Below are 23,194 nucleotides of genomic sequence, written 5' to 3' on the forward strand. Positions count from 1 at the left end.
TATTTTGCTGATGACTAATGAGATGCAAAGGCAAAGTTTTAATCCAAAAGTAGTAAGTTGCAGTGAGAGGCTGCTGCTTCATCATATCATATAGGATTCTGCTGGATTTTACTCCTTTCCCATCACATTCATCTCCTTTCTCTGCCTTGGTCCGCACTCTTCTTTCTGCCTGGAAGGCAGCCCAGCACATTTCTGCCTGTCCACTAGCAGGTCAAGGTTCAGTCTTCCGCCCTTCCTCCACACAGCAGCCAGAAGTCCTCTTGTCATCTCTCACCTTTTAAAACTACCCATGCCATTCAGATGCCCCTTAGCCTTTACTGCCTTGTTGTGTACTTTTTTTGTGGACCTATCTTATCCATGGAAGAGGACAAAATGCTGCAGAGTGGCTACCATAGCTCTACGCTGCAGGATTTTCAGCAGAACTGTGAGGTAAGTGTTATTTCATCCATTTCATAAATGGAGTTCTTGGAGAGTCTATTTGCCTAGCCTGTCACATGATTGGTTCAGTTTCCTTTGCAGAGTTAGGCAAAAACAACGAAAATTTAAGCACACCTATCTTGAACCTTCCTATCTAGGGATCTAGCCCACAAGTATACACATTTACACAGATAAGCACGTAATATATTATATATTTAATATATTTTATATATTAAATATAATATATAATATTATTTGCACACTCACATACACACAGAGTGTGTTGTCACTCAATATGTTATCTTTTTTAAAAAAAGGAGGTTTATGTTCATGTATTACTTAGGTAATAAAAAAATAACATGGAAAGCAATAGATAACGTGGTGTGGGTGGCTTAGGTATTAGGTTGTGAAGTAGAAGGTGGACTAAACTTAGCTGCTTTGGAAGCCCCTTCTTTTTCAATTGCACTTTCCTCTGTTTTTATAGTGGAAAGAGCAGACCTGCAGTTGAAAGACTGTTGTTCTGGCTCTGTCAACACTGACCCGAATGACTTTAGCTGAGTCACCCAACCTGCAGAAGGCTTGTCACTTATTCTTTAGCCAGAGAATAGAAATAATGTCTATCTTCCAAGGTTAACTCTGAGAACAAGTAAGCTGATGCATGTAATAGCTTCTGATCAACTATAAAGCACTATCCAAATGCAGTAGGGGATATTATTTATCATTGTGATTATTACTCCCATAAAATGCTAACACAGTGTCTCACATAGATAAGGCACATAATATAAATCAGGGAAGTGAATGAACATATTAGAATATGTGAATTCACTCTTCTGTATTCATTCAGCATTTGCTCCCTCTAAAGAGTTCTTGTAGTCTTTTAGGGGTATCTTCTCAGGAAAAATTAAAGAGATCTGAATCCTCTATTTCATCTGACATAAGATAGTAATGATTTTAAGACTTGGATTAATTTTATGTACAACTAAGACAGAAAAAGAATGATGCTAAATAAACTATGTCACACAATGTTGCCTGATTTTGAAAATGTGAAAGAATATGTGCATTTAAAAATCTGTGAAATACAGTATTTAAATGAAAGGCTTCAGGCAAATTAGCTGATCAATTATACATTATGTCTCTCAAATGAAATTGCTAATTTAATAATAAAGCATGATTTTCTCATACCAATGGTGTTTTACAGTGCCTTTTCCCCTTTGGATATGCTGGTCACAGCATTTTTTTTTCATGTTTTAAAAATTATAGAGAATAGATAATTACTAGTGAATGCTGACCTTTTCCTTATTATGAGTAATTGTGCTATTAAAAGCATCATTTGGACCTTAATTTGATATACAAATTATTCAATTACCTAGTCTGCAGTTGTAAGGACTTTTAGCAGTCACCATTATTTGGTGAGGGGGAAGGATAGCATGAAGCAATTTCATCGTGTACTCCATTGCAAAAATTTTAGTTGTACCAAAACAGTATTAAAGTAGTGGGTAAGCCAATAACGCCATCGAAATGTTTGATGGCACCAAATTATAACCAATGTCACCACTGAAAACATTAGCAGGAGAATAGGCCAAAGAAACTTGATAAAAATCCCTTTGCAAAGCCAAAATTAGAGAATAGGCCAAAGAAACTTGATAAAAATCCCTTTGCAAAGCCAAAATTAAAGCATGTTGTTAAAAAATAAAACTACAGTTAAGCAAAAATAACTCATCTTTAGGATGTTTGGGTGTAGTGTCCATGAAACTTGCTCTTGGTCTTAGGTATTTATTTACTGTTTTTGTTTTGGTGGTGGTGATGGCAGGAGTAATGGCAGTAGTGGTGGTGACCGTGGTGGTGATGGTGATGACAATGGAGATCCCGGTACCTGATACAGTCCACAAAGTAGGGTGGTAGATCTACCTAAAGAAAATCTACTGCCTAAAGGCAGCGGGATATAGAAAAAAAAACAAAACTGAGTTTGAATCCCAGTTTCATTACTTACTAGCTGTAGTGTCATTGGAAAATTACTGCTTCAATTTCCTCATCTGTAAAAAGTACACAATAGGCCAGGCGCGGTGGCTCATGCCTGTAATCCCAGCACTTTGGGAGGCCGAGGCGGGTGAATTACGAGGTCAGGAGATCGAGACCATCCTGGCTAACACGGTGAAAACCTGTCTCCACTAAAAATACAAAAAATTAGCCGGGCGTGGTGGTGGGTGCCTGTAGCCCCAGCTATTCAGGAGGCTGAGGCAGGAGTATGGCGTGAACCCGGGAGGCGGAGCTTGCAGTGAGCCGAGATCGTGCCACTGCACTCCAGCCTGGGTGACAGAGCGAGACTCCATCTAAAAAAAAAAAGTACAAGTACGTAATAATACCAAGCACCTTTCAGATTGTTGTCAGGTGTGGTAATGGGTCTCGAAAGCCTGTCACACAGCTGAGTTTCAGTAAGTATAAAGAGGCTTGGTGCAGTGGCTCATGCCTCTAAACCCTTGGCTTTGGGAGGCTGAGGCAGGAGGACTGCTTGAGTCCAAAACAAGCCTGAGCAACACAGCAAGACCTCATCTCTAAAAAGAAAAAAATAGCCGGGCATGGCAGCCTGCACCTGTATTCCCAGCTACTTGGGAGGCTGAGGTGGGAGGATCCCTTTACCCCAGGAGTTTGAGGATACAGTGAGTGATGATCGCACCACTGCACTCCAGCCTGGGCAACAGAATGAGGCCCTTTCTATAATAAATGTTAAAAAAATTAAAAAGGAAGAAGAGCAGGAGGGATTCTACTTATTCAGTGGTTTTCCACTGGAATATCCTAATAGAAGAAAGTGGCTGGTTACAGTAAAAAAGCCTGGTATACATTGCTGACTCAGAGTAGAAGGTAATTTGAAAAATTCCACAAATGCCAATCTTATCCACAGCTATTGCCTTGCTGTAGATTTTGACAGGAAAAAAAAAAAAAGGCTTAAAATTGTCTCAAAGCGGTCTGTCCTAGGAGGAGTGCTAGGTATTTCCCAGTATTTCCCATTTGCTCGCCTGATATATTTTTAGTCCCTCTCTGAGTCCCAGGAGGCTGACCTCTACACATTGCTCTCCTACTTCCAGTGGGGTCAACCAATTGGAAGCACTGGCAGGAGGTGAGACAGTGGGGAGAAGGGAGAGGCCAAGGTATGTCGCTCCCTGCCTGCTTCAAAGCAGTTCTGGCAGTGGCTCCTCCCTCCAGCTTCTGTCCTCTACTAGGCGGCACCTCCTTCTGGCATCAGCTCTGAGCCAGGCTCTGTCACACTGTAACCTCCTCTACAGCTACCTCCTGGGTCTTGCTCTGTCCCCTGGTGGTTTTCTAAACCTTCCCTATACCTCTAAGTAGTCCCTTTCTTAACATTTATTTTCAAAAATCCTAGTGAGTACGCCATCTGTTTCCTGCCTTAGTAATAGAGAATCTAAAGAAAATGTTCTGTGCGCTCCTTCTGGACTTAAAAACACGGCACAGTCCCTGATCCTGTAGTCCCACAACCACATCTTTATAGAGAAAATCCAAGTGCTTTAAGAATCACTGATGTTTTCACCAATCTTCATTTTCTGGATTTGCTGCCACCCTGACTCTGTTATTCCCATGCTTTGGGCTTTCCAGACAAAATCCAAACTGTCCACCAAGGCATATGAGACCTTTTGTGTTCTTTTTCCTCCAGCCTAATCCCTCACCCTCCTCACTTGCACTCCACATGCTTGCTAATTGTGACTCTCCGACTCATCATGCACCTTCATGCACAGGTCTCCATACATACCATTTCCTCGGCCTGGGAAGCATTGCTCTCACTGCTGTCTCTAGATAAGCTGCTTATTCTATGAGGTGCAGCTGGCATGGCACACTCTCTAGAATTTTTCCCATCACCCCACACCAAGTCTCCTCCATCCTCTTATAGTACTGCACAGGTCCATCCAACAACAAATCTGGGATGGTTTAAACCTTCACTGACTTGGTTATATTCCCACACAGTATTACTAGCCACTTGATAGTAGATTTTTTGTTGTTTGTTTTTTGAGATGCAGTCTCATTCTATAGCCCAGGCTGGAATTCAGTGGTGTGATCCTGGGTCACTGCAACCTCTGCCTCCTGGGTTCAAGTGATTCTCCTGTCTCAGTCTCCTGAGTAGCTGGGATTATAGGCATGCACCACCATGCTCGGCTAATTTTTGTATTTTTAGTAAAGACAAGGTTTCTCCATGTTGGCCAGGCTGGTGTCGAACTCCTGACCTCAAGTGATCCTCCCACCTCGGCCTCCCAAAGTGCTGGGATTATAGGCATGAGCCACTGTACCTAGTCTAGAGCTATTTTTATTCAAAGCCCAACATAATTATCATTATCATCAATATTGTTGTAAGCATAACCATCCTCATTACCTAATGAACACCTAAATCAGTGCTTATTATGTGCCAAACAATAAAACAATTTTTTTGTTTGTTTTGAGACACTTTTGCTCTTGTTGCCTAGGCTGGAGTGCGATGGTGCGATCTCAGCTCACTGTAACCTCCACCTCCTGGGTTCAAACGATTCTCCTACCTCAGCCTCCCGAGTAGCTGGGATTACAGGCACCTGCCACCATGCCCAGCTATTTTTTTTTTTTTTTTTTGTATTTTTAGTAGAAAGGGGGTTTCACCATGTTGGTCAGGCTGGTCGTGGACTCCTGACCTCAGGTGATCCATTTGCCTTGGTCTCCCAAAGTGCTGAGATTACAGGTGTGAGCCACCACGCCCAGCTTTAAAACAATGTTTTAAGTGTTTTTCCATGTATTAATTCATTTACTATTCCCATCAACCCAATAAGACAGATAAATTGCTGTAGTTTGGATATTTAGCACTCTAAACCTCTTGCTAAAATTTGATCGCCAATGTTCTCGGTAGAGACTAGTGGGAGGTATTTAGGTCATGGGTGGATTCCTCATGAATGGGTTGATGCTGTCTTTGCAGTAATGAGTGAGTTCTCACTTTATTAGTTCCTGCAAGAGCTAATTGTTGAAAAGAACCTGCTGGCTGGGCATAGTGTCTCACACCTGTAATCCCAGCAATTTGGGAGGCTGAGGTGGGCGGATCACTTGAGGTCAGGAGTTTGAGAACAGCCTGGCCAACATGGTGAAACCCCATTCTACCAAAAATACAAAAAATTAGCCGGGCATGGTGATGCATGCCTGTAGTCCCAGCTACTCAGGAGGCTGAGGCAGGAGAATCACTTGACCCTGGGAGGTGGAGGTTGCAGTGAGCTGAGATCACGCCCCTGCACTCCAGCCTGGGTGACAGAGTGAGACTCCATCTTTAAAAAGTACAAAATAAAAATAAAAAGAACCTGGTACCTCCCTCCCTTCTCTTGCTGTCTCTCTCACGATGTGATCTCTGCACACACTGCCTCCCCTTCACCATTCTCCATGAGTGGAAGCAGCTTGTGGCCCCTCACTAGATGCAGATGCCAGGGCCATCCTTCCTGTGCAGCCTGCAGAACTGTGAGCCAAATAAACCTCTTTCTTTACAAATTACCCAGCCTCAGGTATTCATTTATAGCAATGCAAACAGACTAAGACACTAATATTACCCCGATTTTACAGATGTTGACCCTGAGGCATAGTATGCTTAAAAAGATTGACTGGATCATAAGGCTAATAAATTGCAGAGCCAGGATTGAAATCCAAGCAGTCTAGCTCCAGAGTCTGTACTCCGTGGTATACTGCCTCAAAGGGACTTAAATAACATTTGTTGGATTATTTAATAAATGTTAGTGAGGCTTACTACACACAAAATTGGAATCAAAAAATAGGAAAGTATGGCTAGATTTTGTTATAGAAGCCTTTTGGGAAAATCTTGTTTTGGGCTTAAGATCCATTAGCATCACCATGTAATTTTTTCCTTCTTTGCAGGAGAAGCAGATGGGATCAACAGATTAACAAATTATTCACTGTTCCCAAGCAAGGCACTGCTAGGATCTCAATGTCCCTTCCCAGAAGACTAACTGTATCTGCAAGAAGATAGGTAGAGGCAATGTCAGGTTTGTAAATTGCCTGTGAAAATCCTTCTCTTTCATAGGAATCATTTCTTTAAGTAATAGTATAAAACATCTGCTACATGGTATCCTAAATACCATGGGTTTGCAAAGGCTGTGCTTGGGTGTCATTATTAAACCTGTTCCCCAAACATCAAGAGAATTGTGACTTATCACCAGAGTCCACACTTCCTGACCTGAATGAAAAGAGGAGTCAAAACATTTCCCCAGACTTGACTGATCACCTACTAGGAGAGACACAATCTTGGCTGCATGTTGCAGGTGTGTCCTCTGCCATCCCCCTCAAAGTCTGGGTAAACTGAGCCAGTTCTCACAACCTGGACCATGCAAATAAGAGAAGATTCTCATCTTTAGACAGAGGACAGGAGTAATGTGGGCAGCGTCTGGGTTTTGCTAGGCACTCTCCATTTTTTCAGGGAAGGAAGGACAATACATTTATTTTGGATGGCTCCTGTCCTTTGGTGCCTGAAATTTTTCTTTTACAGAGATAAATAAAGAATCCAAGTAGAGTCTAGTCCAGAAAGATGAGACATCTTTAATTCTGCCAAAGCCCCCAACAGTTCCAAAGCTCCCAGATTCCAGTTTCAAAATATCGCATGGCTGACATCATCACAAGAATACAAGAGAAATGACAGAAATCACATGGAGGGGCTTACAGTGATAGAGGAGACTAAAGGTGGCTGTATTGCTACCATCTCAATTCAACAAATTTGAACAGGTGGCTCTAGGAACATGACAATAGTAGGCATGTTCTTAAAATTACTAAAAATACATACTAAAATTATTTCATGCCCTCGTTTGCATTCTGGCAGCCTGAATATCAAAGATTTCTGCCAAGTAACCTTAATGCTCAGAAAATGGCATTTGTTTCTTTAGCTCGAGTAGTTCTCTGCCAGCTCTTGAGCAATGCCCACTGTCTCTTCCCAATTGTCAGCAATGGTACAAACGCAGTCCTCTAGAGAGCCTATCATGAACTGTTTCCAATCCAGACACATCACTTCCTGTACCTGCGTATTTCAGCAGGCCTCTCTATTCACCGGGGTGAATTACAGCACCGAGATGGACCACTGGCTGATTCTGAGGCTTTCTTTTTCTTTTTTTTTTTTTTTGAGTTGGAGTCTTGCTCTGTTGCTCAGCCTGGAGTGCAGTGTTGTGATCTCGGCTCACTGCAACCTCCACCTCCCGAGTTCAAGCAATTCTCATGCCTCAGCCTCCTGAGTAGCTGGGATTACAGGCGCCCACCACCATGCCTGACTAATTTTTATATTTTTAGTAGAGACAGGGTTTTGCCATGTTGGCCAGGCTGGTCTCGAACTCCTGACCTCAAGTGATCCGCCCACCTCACCCTCCCAAAGTGCTGGGATTACAGGCAAGAGCCATTGCGCTCGACCTCTGCGGCCGGTTTGATGTTCAATTCAGAATGGCTGTTTCACAAGTCCTCAAACAGCAACTCCTGCTTGTTCCCTGAGACAGCTACACATAATTAGCTGAAGATAAAAGATCCTTTGTTTTAACACAACCCAGATATATTTGGCTCAAATTATTTACTTTTTCCATTTTCCTATTTTGAGCTGGTGGCTCTCCCGTTTTTCTAATCATTTGAATTTATATGTATGGCTCAAATGATACTTTGAATATCAGTTGAACATTTGTAAGTCTCAATGGACACTGGGAACAGGATATGTACAGGGACTTATTCCCACGTGGATTCTACAATACTGGCTGTGGGGACCGAAAATTCTGACAGGGAACTGGCCGGGCGCGGTGGCTCACGCCTGTAATCCCAGCACTTTGGGAGCTGAGGTGGGCGGATCATGAGGTCAGGAGATCGAGACCATCCTGGCTAACACGGTGAAACCCCGTCTCTACTAAAAATACAAAAAAAATTAGTCAGGTGTGGCAGCGGGTGCCTGTAGTCCCGGCTACTCGGAGACTGAGGCAGGAGAATGGTGTGAACCCAGGAGGTGGGGCTTGCAGTGAGCAGAGATCTCGCCACTGCACTCCAGCCTGGGTGACAGAGCGAGACCCCGTCTCAAAAAAAAAAAAAAAAAAAAGAATTATATATATTCAATAATATTGCCTGCCTAACTCTGCACCTCTAGTTCTCAATATGCCTTTATTTATATTCTAATCACCATCCAATTACCTAAATATAAATCCTTTTATATCAAATTAATTTAATAAACTATTTATAAAAAGGCAGTGAGCTCAACAACTACCAGAAATTTAATTCCTTTGAGCCTTAGATAATTAGCAAGATGGCTTGGCCAAAATATTTTCTTCCATCAGGGCGTTCCCATTAAGGGAAAGCTGCTGTTCACTTTTCAATCAGGACTAGAGGAGAGACCTGAATTATCAGGCTTAACTGCAGAGCCCCTGACCACCCAAAGACAAAGAGGAAAATATCAGGAACCAGGGAAGAGCCAACAGGGCTGTGTGGAGAGCCATCTCATTTTCTTAAGCCACAAAGTAATGAACCTGCTGCATAAACCCAAGGAAAGGGAGGGAGTGTATGTAGATTTTATTTAAAACATTTCTAAAGCACATTAGATATAGTAAATAGTTATCATGACAACTCATAATTGTTCCCCTTTCAGGGTTGTGGCAAGCGAGGCACAAATAAGTTAACTTACCAAACATCATACAGCTTGCAAATGGCAGAACTGACCAGGCAGTCTGGCCCGAGACTCTCTGCTATTCACCACCACTCTGGGCTGCCTCTCTATGTCAGTTATGGTTGAGTCTCTTACTAATGACTAGCTGCTTGGGGCAGTTTCTGTCATCACAGTCTCCACTGCATTGATCTGCTTTTCATGATCTGTGCTGTTTCTCCCCAGCAGTGAGTGGGAGCTCCAGGAACTCATTAGAGAAGAGCTGACACTCCATTATTTGACATTAAGCTACCCAAGCAATGAAAATATGTCATAGTTACTCAAGGCCAGTGTCAGATAATTTCTATTCCATACCTGGGACACCATTTTCAAGACAAATGGATTTGGTAGGTTGTTTTCCCTCTGTCATTTGATGAACAGTTAGCAGTCAATAAATTTGTAATTCTTTTGCACAAAACTCGGCATTGGCTCCCCATTTCTCTCAAAATAAAAGTCAAGTCCTTACAGCAAACTACAATGTCTTTCCCAATCTGTGTCTCAGTTTCTGTCTCTCTGATCACATCTCCTACCACTGTACCTTAGTTCACTACCCTGTAACCACACTGGCCTCTCTGCCCTTTCTGTGACTTGCCAGACACACTGTGCCTCAGGACCTCTGCACTGGCTGTTCCCCACTCACCTGGATCACTGTTATTAGTCCATTTTCACACTGCTGATAAAAGAGATATCTGAGACTCAGAAGAAAAATAGGTTTGATGGACTCACAGTTCCACATGTTTGGGGAGGCCTCACAATCATGGCAGAAGGTGAAAGGCACCTCTTACATGGCAGCGGCAAGAAAGAATGAGAAGTGAAAGCGGAAACCCCTTATAAAACTATCAGGTCTTGTGAGATTTATTCACTACCACGAGAACTGTATGGGGGAAACCACACCCATGATTCAATTATCTCCCACCGGGTCCCTCCCACAACACTTGGAAATTATGAGAGTGCAACTCAAGATGAGATTTGGGTAGGGACACAGAGCCAAACCACATCAATCACTTTCCTCCAAAATTCTCATAGCTAATTCTTTTTCAAGTATTTACTAAAATGTCAGCTATTCAGCAAAGCCTTCTCTGACCCATTACTGCATCCATAAGCACCAGCAATCCTTCCCTTACTCTTTCCCTGCCATGATACTCTTTTTTTTTTATATATAATTGCTTCTAGAAAGTAAGTTCTGCAAAAGTGGGTATGTTTGTCATTTGTGATCACTGCTACATCCCTGGACACTATCACAGGCCCTCTTAGTTCACAGTTGCACATATCATCTCTTGAAAACAAGGTAAGAGGGAAGGAGGGCAGAAGGAGAAAACTATAAACAGAATACCAGAATCATATTTAGATTCAATAGGCAAGATCTTTGCAGAATCTAAATAACATCAAAAGCCAAGCATATAAAACGAAGAAAAAATTAGGCATGCGCTTTTGGAAAACTTCAGCATTAGGTAATTTAATGATTTTCTAGGCAAGGAGAAGCAAATGGTTTTTTCTTTCATTCCAGCTTCAGTAGCAGGGACGTTGTACTTGATTACTGATGCCTGTGGAAAGCGGCAGCATCATGCCACATGTCCTAAGTGAAAGATAGCAGCGGGTGACCACAGTATGGTGAGCAAATTGGAAGGTTACAGGAAGAGAAGCAATCCTCCTGAATCGCACAAGGGGCAGCATGCATCTCCCCAACACTCTTTAGCACTCCTTGCTACTCCTTAGTATCCTGTACTACCATATCTCACACAACATGTATTAAAAATTACAGATTTATCATCAAATATTGTGGTGTAAGTTGATTATGTATTGAATTTTAGTGCAAAGTTATAAAACTCTTAACTGAAATAAGTGCAGTTGCAAATGTCAGGCACTATGTTTGGACCCAGTAATGCAAACAACAGGGTCAAGCAAATTAATCATTAAGTAACCCAATGTGTTCAATACGATGACAGAGGTATAAACTGTTGCAATAGTCTCCTAACTGGTCCCCCTTAATTGACTTGGGCCCCCTCAAAAGCACTCTCCTGGGAACAACCAGAATGATTTTAAAAATGCACATCAGAAACTGCAGCCCTTCAGCTGTCTCCCTGGTTTCCCATCATGCTTCAGATCCTGCCCCTTAATGAGGCCTGCAAGGCTGCACGTGATGACCCTCACCTCTGGACTTGGCTCCAGCGGCACTGGCATCTCCAGTTCCCTGAAGGCCCCTTCATGCCACCTCCTCCATACAATTCCCTCTATCTGCCCAGGCCTTTCTCAACCTCTTCTCCATTGATCTTGGCAAAATAATTTATTCTCATCTTTCAAGCCTCAGTTTATTTTACTTTATTTTGAGACAGAGTTTCACTCTGTTGCCCAGGCTGGAGTGCAGTGGCACGATCTTGGCTCACTGCATCCTCTGCCTCCTGGGTTCAAGCGATTCTCCTGCCTCAGCCTCCTGAATAGCTGGGATTACAGGTGTGTGCCACCAAGCCTGGCTAATTTTTTTTTATTTTTTATTTTTAGTAGAGAGGCAGAATCTCACCATGTTGGCCAGGCTGGTCTCAAACTCCTGACCTCAAGTGATCCGCCTGCCTTAGCCTCCCAAAGTGCTAAGATTACAGGTGTGAGCCACTGTGCCCAGCCATTCTACAGCAATTTCTAATTTAGTACTAAACTATTTGTTTACAGCATATAAGATACCTGAAAACACAGGCCATCTCTATTTAGGTCACCATTTGAATACTTAACACCTAGCAGTGTTCTCAGCATGTAGTAGGAGCTAAAACAATATTTGCTGAATAGCAGGTTAGCTGGTTGGCTGGTAAACTGGTAGGAAGAAGGAAAAGAGGGAGGAAGGAAAGGAGAAAAGGAGTGAGGAGTTCAGGGGACAAAGGAAGACTAAGAAAGAACCAGTTAATTTTCTGTAAGGAATAAGAAAGTAAGATCCTAACAGGCTTTGCAGAGGAGGGCCATTTTGATCTATTTTTACCAATGATTTGAAGTCAAAGACTTAACCAGCCCTGTGCTAGATGGTCTGGGGACACAGGAGGGATTTAAAAATGGTTGATCATAATCCCATCCTTCAATGATCTTATAAATGTGTGGGAACAACTGACTTACCTAAATGAAAAAAAAATAGCAGGAGCACAAAAGAGTTCCATTAAATATAATAAAACTCGAAAATACAGGGCTTGGACAATAAATCACTTAAGGGAGAGACAGGAAGCTTCCATAGAGGAAGTGAGGCCTGCAGTTCGCCTTGGAAAACACTCACAGAAGCACTTACTCTGAGTCTGGCAAGGTTCCAAGACCTCTACCTATATTAACTCGTTTAATTTCCCCAACAGCCCCATGAGGTAGATTACAACAATTATTTCCATTTTACAAATTAGGCAAGATTACACAGCTAATTAATGGAAGAGCAGGGATTAACATCGAGGCAGTATTACTCCTCAAAGTATGATGCCCAATGCCATCTGTTAAATGACCATCCACTATTTTCATTCCAAAAACAAAGGTCATGAGCATCTTTTTAATTCAATAGGTGCCGAATCCTATAATTTTAAATACATGAAATGAGCACTTAATGCAGCAGGTCAGACCCTTGATATAAGATGACACTTACCTTCCCCAAATGGGCATTATTAGTCATTTCAATCTTTTCCCTAGAGTTACAGAGACTTTTTGAAGGGAAAATCATCTTAACTTGTCCCAACTCACTTCACTTCATACACTCCAACTTTTACTGAATGGCTGCCAAATGGAAAGGAAGGAAAATGGGTACAGTTGACCCTCCAGATCAGTAGTTTCTACACCTGTGGGTTCAACCAACCTTGGACGGGAAATATTTTTTTTTTTTAAATTGTGTCTGTACTAAGTATGTACAGACTTTTTCCCCCTTATTGTTATTCTCTAAACAATGCAGTATAGCAACTATTTATACACTTACACCACAGTAATTATTGTAAGTAATCTAGAGATTAAAGTATACAAGAGATGTGCATAGGTTATATGCAAATACTATGCAATTTTATATGAGGAACTTTGGCATCCACAGATTTTGATATCTGTGGGAGGTCCTAGAATCAATCCTTCACAGGTATGGAAGGATGACTGTACGTATTTTATTGCTTGCTTTAAAGCTGTCCATGGATCAGTAATTCAGGGAACCCGAAGAGGTCACCTCACCCTATAATGAGGACATTCAGATGCTTTTGCAATAAAATTCCTTGAGAAAAGGCCCAAAAAGGACCTACCTGGAAGCCTCCTCTGTACTGAAGTGTTTTCATTGGCTTTTTGAGTATTATTCCCAGGGAAGCCACGAGGAAGAGAAAGTAAATACATTTTATATTCAGTAAAATTGGCAATTAGAGGGCAGTGCTGCAAAGTATTTTTAAAGTATCTGATCTTTGCCATCCATCTCAATCTAAAAAAATTTCAGGTGCAAATATAATCATGCTAGCTTTATGCAGAATATGATGAGCCTCATGAATAAATTATTAGAGAGACATGGAAGAGGTATAAGGGCATTAAACAAAATTATTTAATAAAGTAATAATAGTGTCAGAAAACGTATCTGCTATTTGTAACAATCAAGACAATAACTGGGAGTGTTCGAGGTTAAAACACAAACCATCAGCAGCATCCTAGTAATTCACTACACTTGACATTTTAAGGAGACACTATTTTGCATTAACATGTACTTTTTATGGAGAAACATACCACTTAGATTTGAACACCAAAAAAGACTGACATTATAAGAACCTTGTCTTAAATCACTTTCTACATTTATTGCCCTGCTTGTGTCATCTAATGTGGTCATTTACAATTTGCTTTAACAAATAAGAACTTCTGTCAATCATTCAACTCTTGCCGTACTGAGACCAAGGTTGCCATCTAGTGAATTTCATTACGACATTTTATTTAGTAGTCAGTAGCCAACTTTGATTTTGTCAATAAGATGAAATTTAAGTATTACAATGCATATATAGATCACTACTATTAACAAATTTCCTAAATGCCTACTAATACTTTTATATAATCGAAAAATTCTTACATGCATGAAGAAAGTACACAATTATAATAGACAGTAGTACAGAAATTCACGTTTGAGGATGTACTCAGGGTCAGATGCTCTGCCAGGATCTTTGGCATACTCTTTGTGCTTTAATTTTTAGAATAACACCATATTGTCATTCTTACCCCCTTTTCGTTGACAAGAAAACCAAGGTTCAGAGAGATTAACCTGCAGAAGATCACCCAGATAGATTCAAAGCCAGATTTATTCAATCAGCAAATATATACCAAGCACCAACTCTATGTTAAGTAATGTTCTCAGTACTAGGTGCACAACAAGAAACTAAACTGAGAAAATGTCTAGCTATATGAAGTTCATTCTAGTGGAGGTAGACAATTAAAAATCATTCTGTGATGTCATACAGTGATACATGCTATGAGGACAACAGAGTAGGGTAAGAGGAAAGGGTGGGAGAGCTTATTTGATAAGGGAACATGGGAGCAGAGACATCAATGAAGTCAATTATGTGGATGAGGTGGTCATGTGCATATCTGAAGAATGAGCTTAGGTGTGCTGGCCAGGTGGAATTCGTAACCGATCTATGATATTCTATTACAAGTAAGTTACAAATGTATTATTGATACAGCTTTGTAGTTCAAAATATCACTGTGCCCATGGTTTCAGTTACATAGGATGAGTAAGTCTTAGAGATCTACTGTACAGCACAGTGCCTAGCTAACAACACTGCCCTGTATACTTAAAAATTTGTTAAGAGGGCATATGTTATGTTAAGTATTCTTATCACAAAATAATAAAAATTAGAGCGGGCTGGCTGTAGGAAACTGGGAGGTATGTTTATGGCACAGATTGTGGTGATGGTTTCATAGGCATATTCTGTATATTCTTATCTCCAAACTCATCAAGTTGTACACATTAAACATGTACTGCTTTTTGTATGTCAATAATAGCTCAAAAAAGTGATTAAAAAATACCACTGTCCTCTTTTCAAGCAGAACGCCAAATCAGTTGAGATTCCCTCACAAAACCAACAGCTATGATTTCCTAAGGAGCCTTACCTCTCTCTCTGTTGCCAGCACATTTCTGTCAACTCTTGGGTGCTTTGCTCTCACAGAAGCAGAAGATGGCCAGAAAAAAAACAGTCTGCCTTTGTCTCTAGAAGGGTGGTTACAAACTCTAAAATGTCACACTCTTCTTTCTCTTTCTTTGATTTATTCATTTAACAAATATTTATGAAATATTTGCTCTGGGCATTGAGAATATGGAGGTCAAGAAACCCAATGATCCTTGGTCGTATGCAGCTTTCATGGTAATGGATCTACCCAATGATGCTTGTGGGTGGTCCTGACCACCCAGCTGGAAATCTGTTCCTGTTTGTCTACAATTGCACCATCATGATCTGCAGTCCCAAGCCCTGGCTTTTCACTTGAACTGTTCCTCTTCTATGTGCTTTTTCATAGCATAAATTTTATTATACATTGGTTATCCTATGACACAGGATCAGCGATATTCACTAATATTCTGTAAGTAAACCAGATGGCCTGGTTTGCAAAGACCCCCACCTTCACACTCCACACCCAGGACTTACTACTTTTTTCTTTCACCAAGTCAGTACTCCTGGGAGAGGTAACATATTAAAACAATTCACATAAAAGCTGCAATGACACATTAAATACACTTTTCTCCTGCAAATGACAGAGGTGGAAGAGACGGGGGAAGGAGGAAGAAAGACTAAGTAGGCTGACTGGATGGTGAGAGAAGGCAGAGACGATAAAGAAACAAGAACACAATTTTACCCACCTTATTCCATAGCTTTCCTAAATTGAAAGTTCTTGATAGAGATTTTCTCTTTCCTCTTAATCCTTTTTCTTTCTATAAACTTCATTCTGGACTATGACATTTGTGCTATAGAAGTCAATTGGCAAAATGCATATATATGCATATTATAAATTAAATAATTTTGCCTTGAGCTAGCAACATTTAAAGAATGTTACTGGCAGTTCTAGCAGCTGAAATCCATAAGTAATTTTGAATTTTCTGATTTCAGTAATATGGATTTCAATGAAGAATAGGGAACTAAAAGTAGCGTTTGAGGATAAAAGGGAATTTAAAAAGGCTAACCAAATCATTACAATTACTCAATATTGGTATGGCAAATCCAAACACAGCTGACTGGTTTTTATCCTCAATTTCCTCATGTGTGAAACAACACATATCACAGAGTCACTATGGGATGGAATTGAACAATGTTGTATCAGTCAGGGTCCTGGCAGGAAACAGATGGCACAATGAGGTACACGAGAATTACATGAAGGTAGTTAACAGAATGGCCCCCCACAAATATTCATATCCTTAACCTTCTAACCTGGGAATGTTAGTTTGCATGGGAAAAGGAAATTTGCTGGCATGATTAAGATTAAGGACCTCAAGATGAAGAAATTCTCTTGTTACTGGGGAGGCCCAAACTTAAAAGAAGAGAGTAGGCTGGGGGTGGTGGCTCACACCTGTAATCCCAGCACTTTGGGAGGCCAAGGCGGGCGGATCACAAGGTCAGGAGATAGAGACCATCCTGGCTAACACGGTGAAACTCCGTCTCTACTAAAAAATACAAAAAAATTAGTCGGGTGTAGTGGTGGGCGCCTGTAGTCCCAGCTACTCGGGAGGCTGAGGCAGGAGAATGGCGTGAACCTGGGAGGTAGAGCTTGCAGTGAGCCGAGATTGCGCCACTGCACTCCAGCCTGGGTGACAGAGTGAGAATCCGTCTAAAAAAAAAAAAAAAGAGAGAGAGAGAGTAGCAAAACATGGGGTTAGAGAGCTGTGACGTGAAGGCTTAAACTGCTATTGCTGGCTTTGAAGATAGAAGGAGGGGCCGGGAGCCAAAGAATGCAGGCATTCTCTAGAAACTAGAGAAGGCAAGAAAACACATTCCTTCCAGAGCCTCCAGAAAGGAAAGTGGCCCTGCTCATACCTTGATTTTAGCCCAAGGAGACCCATGTTGGACTTATGCACACAGAACTATAATATAACAAATCAGTGTTGGTTTAAGCAACAGAATTTGTGGTAATTTGCTAAACAACGTAAAAAAAAATACAGTAGGCAGTATTGACTAAGGTACAGGAAGATTTAAGGAAAGCAACAAGGGGAGGTGAAGCACCTCTGTGCTAGCAATGGTGGGAGGCAGACAGCCCATCTAGGCCCGAAGAGCAAGGCTCTGAGAGAGGCATGGCTGGAGCAGAGGTGCCCTCCGACAGGGCGATGGCCACAGGTAGCAGAATGCAGCCACTGTCAAACCCCAGCCCAATAGAGGTGGAGTAAGGGGAATAAATATTCCAACTTCTTTCTCCTCCTGCCCATGCTGGTGTTTTCCAATAGGAAGTCAGAGGGCAGGGAAGTGTGGGTGACATGGTCTTACCAGGGTCCAAGTAGGCCAAAGACGGGTGCAGAGTGGCTCTAGGTGGGGCAAACAGAATCCCCAGCACAAGTGTTCGTAAAGGACCTAGGGTGGGGCTAGGACATGGTCAGCTTTCCCACCAAGGCAGCCCATTCCACCACCTTAGGGTGTCAGTGGCTATAGGTTTTTGTTGTTTTCCAGCAATTTTATACAATTGTGTTATATGCGGCACATAATATAAGACTTGAGCACTAAGCTCCTCTGGGAAATGACTAAGCTTTGAAAGGAATTCAGGGGAAGGCACACTAAGTTTAATGAATAAGCAAAGACCAGGACCAGGAGGGGCTGGAAGACAAGCCAGGCCACACTGAATGTACATCAGATACCTTCATTATTTCAGAGTTCCCCTAGTCATATAAGGTTTAAAGGAGTCCAGGCTTCTGCTACTTAGGCGAGAGTGTCCAAAAACATAGTGGTTTAGCAAAAAGAAGAAATCAACATCTGGATGCCTCATGTTGCTTCTGAAAGGACTGAAAGGAAGGACTGCAGTTTTATTGAGCCTTTAACCTAATAAGTATTATGCTTTGTGCTAAGCGCTTTCACAAATATTCTTTTGTTCCAGTTTCCCAAATGACCTCTTGAGTTAGGGATTATTGGTCCCTTCTTAGAGAAAAGGAAAATGGAACTCAGGGATGAAAAGTAACTTGCTCAGAGATAATGCACCACAGAATTGGGATTTGACCTCTATCCTTTCTATACTAGGTCCACTTTTCTCTCGATCACAATATGGTCCAGCATGGCTGGACAAATGATGGCTTTATAACTTGAAAGACAGACTGACAAAACTCACTATGATTTTCAATTCCTGCAATCTGATTAATTTCACCAGTGATATATAATTAATATAATCCATTGTTACCCCACAACAGCGACATATTCACTGTGCAGTACGACATACAGCTAGTGAATCTAAATGAAAGTATGCTTACTTCCATAAGTATGTGAAAGCAGGTCTCTGGATTCAGACATGCAGTTAGTACAGGAGTAAAAAAAAAAAAATAAGACTATCAAATGTGGGTTTATAGCCATTATCAATAATGATGAGCCTTACCCCAAACACGTTTTGTTCTTTGGGACACAGTTAATAAGACATGTATTGTGTACACCCCACCCATTCATTAATTTTACTATTTTTTTCAAATGACAAATTGCATCATCTGAAGGGCTCAAAGAAAAATGTTTTACAGAGTATGTCTAATGGAAATACTGGACAACACTCCAAAGAGACTCAGAACCACCATATACATTTTAATTTATTATTGCTTTTACTTTTTTGAGGTATGAAAACAGGAAGGTGCACTAATCTTTACAGGTACAGTGCAATAATATTTTGCATATGTATACACCATGCAATCACAGCCTCCATCAAGACCTTGGGAAATTCCATCATCCCAGGTTTCCCCTCATGTTTCTTGGCACCCAATCCCCTCCCACCAACCCCCATTTCCAGGGTAACTGTTATTCTGGTACCTTTCTTAGTTTTTGCCTTCTGTTGAATCTTACAAAAATGGGATGATACAGCATACAGTCTTCTGTGTCTGGCTCCTTTTGTTTTGCACAACATTCATATTGTTATATGCACGAGTAATTCATTCTTACTGTGCAGAGACTACACCAAAGTTGGTTTTAGTTTTTTCCTCCCTTCTCCTATTGGTGGACACCTGGGTTCTTTCAAGTTTCTAGGTATTTTGAGTAAAGCTGTTGTGACATTCTTGTACAAGTCTTTGTTTGGATACATTTTCATTTCTCTTGGGTAAATACCTAGGAGCAGAATGCTTAGTCATAAGTTAAGTGTTTAACTGTATAAAAACAAAAACAAAAATCTTGTCAAACGGTTTTCTGAAGAGGTTGTACCAGTTTGCACTTTAGCAAAAATGTGTGAAAGTTCCAATTGGTTCTGATCAAACCCTGGTATTGACATTTGTTTCCATATAGACATTCTGGGGAGGAGGTTGTGGTATCTCTTTCTGTTTTTAATTTGCTTTTCTGTGATAAGTAATGATTACGTGTTTATTGGCCATTTCAATACCCCCCTTTTGTGAAGTGCCTGTTCAAATCTTTTGACTATTTTTAATTGGGGGGTTTGTCTTTTTTCTCACTGATTTATAGAACTTCTTTATATACTCTGGATATAAGTCTTTGCTGGATTTATGTATTGCAAATATCTTCAGCTAGCCTGTGACTTGCCTTTTTATTCTGCCATGTCTTCTGATGATCAGAAGCTTTTAATTTTAATACATCTACCTTATCATTTTTTCTTGTGGTTAGCCATTTTTGTGCTTTGTTTCAGGAATTTTTGCCTAATCTGAGGTCATGAAGTTATTCCCTTTGTAAGCAACTTTAAAAATATTCTAGTAGAAGGAATCTTCAAATGCCAAGAATTTCAGCCTCTAGCCTCCTCCTAAGTTTCCTCTAAACAAACTAAAATAGAAAAGCTTCTTCCCCCTTTAAAGATCTCTAGAGAAACCACCTTGATAAATTTCTTTCAGTAGCCTGTTCCGGTGCTTTAAAATCCTTCCTATCAGGATGTTTTTTATGTCGACTGGAAATTACAATACTGTTCATGTGATGGATTTATAATGCCTCCAATTTTCACATTAAAAACTAATTTAAAACATTTTTAGCTCGTAATGTCCTTCTGTTCTAAGCCCAGTTGTTATAATGGCTTCTGTTTTATTGTGTTTCTTATGTTGGCTTTTCCTTTTGTTTAATACACCGAAAGGAAGTAGCATGATTTAATTGTTCAAAACAACTACACAAATTATTCGTTATTACTAGGATATTGAGATCCTGGTGGACTCTGGGGTGGGGGGTATAAAAAAGGAAAGGAAGCAGCTCTGCTCTCCTGAAACATCCTAGAAAATTCAGAGTAATATGAGGGAGGAATGTTCCTCTTTACATACCACTTCTCTGCACAGCCCCTGCCTATAGAAAAAGGCAGATAGGAAAGGTCTTTATTGAGTAAAATTTGTTAAGTTCTTACTACCATAGCATTCAAAAAAATAAGAGTCTGATATTGTTGATGTAGCAAATCATTATCATATGTTAACATTTTTCAGCTGTTTAGATATGAGAGTCATGTAACTTTCCTATTTAAGATGCTAATCAATTTTTCTCAATACAAGATAAAAGGGAGGGAACCTATTTATTGAGATGTGGTTCCCATATTGTTGGCAATTAGTTTATAATAGTGGGTCATGTCTATCATTTTCCTATACTTCAAACCAGCCACTAGCAGGAATTGAAAGTGAAAACTACCAAGTGTTATTCGTGTTGATGAAGGATTGCTTCATTTTTATCATCTTCATCCCTAAGGACAAAGAAAAGAGAATGCAAAATATCATGGAAATGTGAATAAAGTTTTTGTGTTCAGGGATAATAATAAAGCCAGGATAGTCATTTAAAAATGCAAATCTGACCATGTTAGTTAGGATTAGGTTCAGCTAAGAGTAACAACAACAACAACAACCACAAATCCAAAGGTAATTTTCTCTTCTCTTCTCTTTCTCCCTCTCACATCTCAGGAATACCACATCAATTCCTTTCCATGAAGTCCAAAGGATCTGATCTCAGGTGTGACCAGCATCTTCAAGGCCCATGGCCACATCTAAGTTTCTGGATGCAGGAAGAAGCAGGAAATAAGAAAATGGACATATACCAGTTTTCTCCTAGAGAAGGCCTCCAGAAATTGCCAAAGAACACTTTCATCTGCATCCTCTTGGCCAGAGTTTATCTGCATGGTTACACAGAGCTGCAAGTTAGGCTGGGAAATGAAGCCTTTTCTTTGGGTTGCTATGTCCAGCTAAAAATTTTATTACAATTAAAGAAGTGGGAAAAAAAAAAAAAAGAACCCTGATGGAACGCCGGCAAGCAGCTCTGCTACGCCAGTTATATAATTCTACAAAGTAAAACCAAGCACTGTCTTCCCATTGCCCCGGGGAAAAATATAAAGCCCTTAATGGAATGAACATGACTATTCCCAGACTGGCGCCTGTCCACCTGTCCAATGCATCATCTCTGTCATTCTTCCCAGTCTTCCCTGTGCTCCAGTTATACTGGACTTCTTCAGCTCCTTGAAGAAAGTGAGTTCTTTCTCACTTTCCAAATCCTTAGGAAACTTTTTCCATCTTTGCTCTTTCATCTAAGTCATTCTTCCTCATCTTGAAAGAATCTGCTTAAATGCCACCTCTCTCAGGAGGTCTAACATCCTTTAGGTGTTTCCCCTCGCTTTATACATCTGTGGCTTCGTAAGACTCATGTCACAAGTGATTTCTTATTTAATGACTTTCTTACCCACTCAACTAAAGAATTCATGGAGACAGGCACTTCATCTATTTTATTCATCATTGCATTCTTGGTTATCTAACACAGTATTTTTATTTTTAGGTAAAATTTACCTAGAGTAAAATGTATAGATCCTAAGTGTTTTCTCCTATGTAACCAATACCCTAATCAAATATAAAACATCTCCATCCCCCTGAGGAGTTGCCTTATTTCTTCTAATCAATCCCTACCCCTCAGAGTAACTTCTATTTTATTTTCTATCATTATAGAGTGGCTTTGCTTGTTTTTGTACATCATATAAATGGAATCATGCAGTAAATATGTGCATGTGTCTGGCTTCCTTCACTCAACACAATGTGTATGAGAATCAATCATATTGTTGTATATATAACTGATCTTTTCTCTCTAAGCTGTAGAGAAGCCCGTTGTATAAATACACCACAATTTGTTGATCTATTCTCTTATTGATAGATATGAATTGTTTACATTTTGGGAGCATTATGAAGAAAGCGGCTGTGAATATTCACGTACAAGTCTTTGTGTGGATGCTTTTATTTCTCTTGAAAATACTTAGCGGTAGAATCGCTGAGTCACTTGGCAAGTGTCTATAAAGTTCGATTTACTGTGTGTTTAAGTTTGAGGAATTGCCAAGTTTTCCAAAGTGGTTGTATCATTTTACATTCTCACTCGCAATGTATGAAGTTCTGGTTGCTCCACATCACTGATACTGGTGTTGCCTTTTTTTTTTTTTTTAAGTTTTAAGTCATACTAGTTTGTATCAAGCAGTATTTCATTGTGATTCTGATTTGCATTTTCCTGGGGACTAATGATGTTGAGCACATTTTCATATGCCTATTGGCCATTTCAATACCTTCTTTTTAGAAGTGTCCATTCGAATCTTTGCCAATCAAAAAAAATTGGGTTGTTTCTATTTTTAAAAAATTGATTTGTATGACTTATTTATATATGCTGAATACAAGTTATTTGACAGAAACATGCATTGCACATATTCTTAGGCTGTACAAATAAAGTGTTTAACATAAGAACTTAATAAATATTTAAATTAAGTTAGAAGGGATAAAAGTTATTCGATATGGTAGTGATGGGGGGATTCATTCATTTGAAGAAGCCATTTCTTGGCTCATGCTATCTCCATTTGCTGCCATGCTCTCTCCGCTGTTTCACATCTATTCATAGATGACTAATACTTTTTGTATATCTCTTCAGCTATGTCACTTGTATTATTACAGTGGGCCCAGTATATCCCCCAGTTATTTAAGAAGAGAAACGTATTTCTTTCTTACCTAACAAAAGCATGTAAAATGATACTGGACATAAAGAGGGAACTTGAAAA

At 40.3% G+C, this 23,194-nt stretch overlaps 1 protein-coding gene and 1 long non-coding RNA gene across 10 annotated transcripts in view; one reads left to right on the plus strand and one right to left on the minus strand.

Moving 5' to 3' along the window:
* Positions 1-23,194, minus strand: part of SAMD12 (sterile alpha motif domain containing 12) — a 492,602-nt gene that overhangs the window by 336,991 nt on the left and 132,417 nt on the right. The window lies entirely within an intron of this gene.
* LOC129135761 (uncharacterized) lies at positions 240-22,159 on the plus strand. Its single transcript, XR_008536815.2, has 2 exons — positions 240-429; positions 21,081-22,159. It is a non-coding gene; the product is annotated as an uncharacterized LOC129135761 (long non-coding RNA).

This window comes from Pan troglodytes, chromosome 7 (assembly GCF_028858775.2).
Source record: "Pan troglodytes isolate AG18354 chromosome 7, NHGRI_mPanTro3-v2.0_pri, whole genome shotgun sequence".
Classification (NCBI taxonomy): Eukaryota; Metazoa; Chordata; class Mammalia; order Primates; family Hominidae; genus Pan; species Pan troglodytes.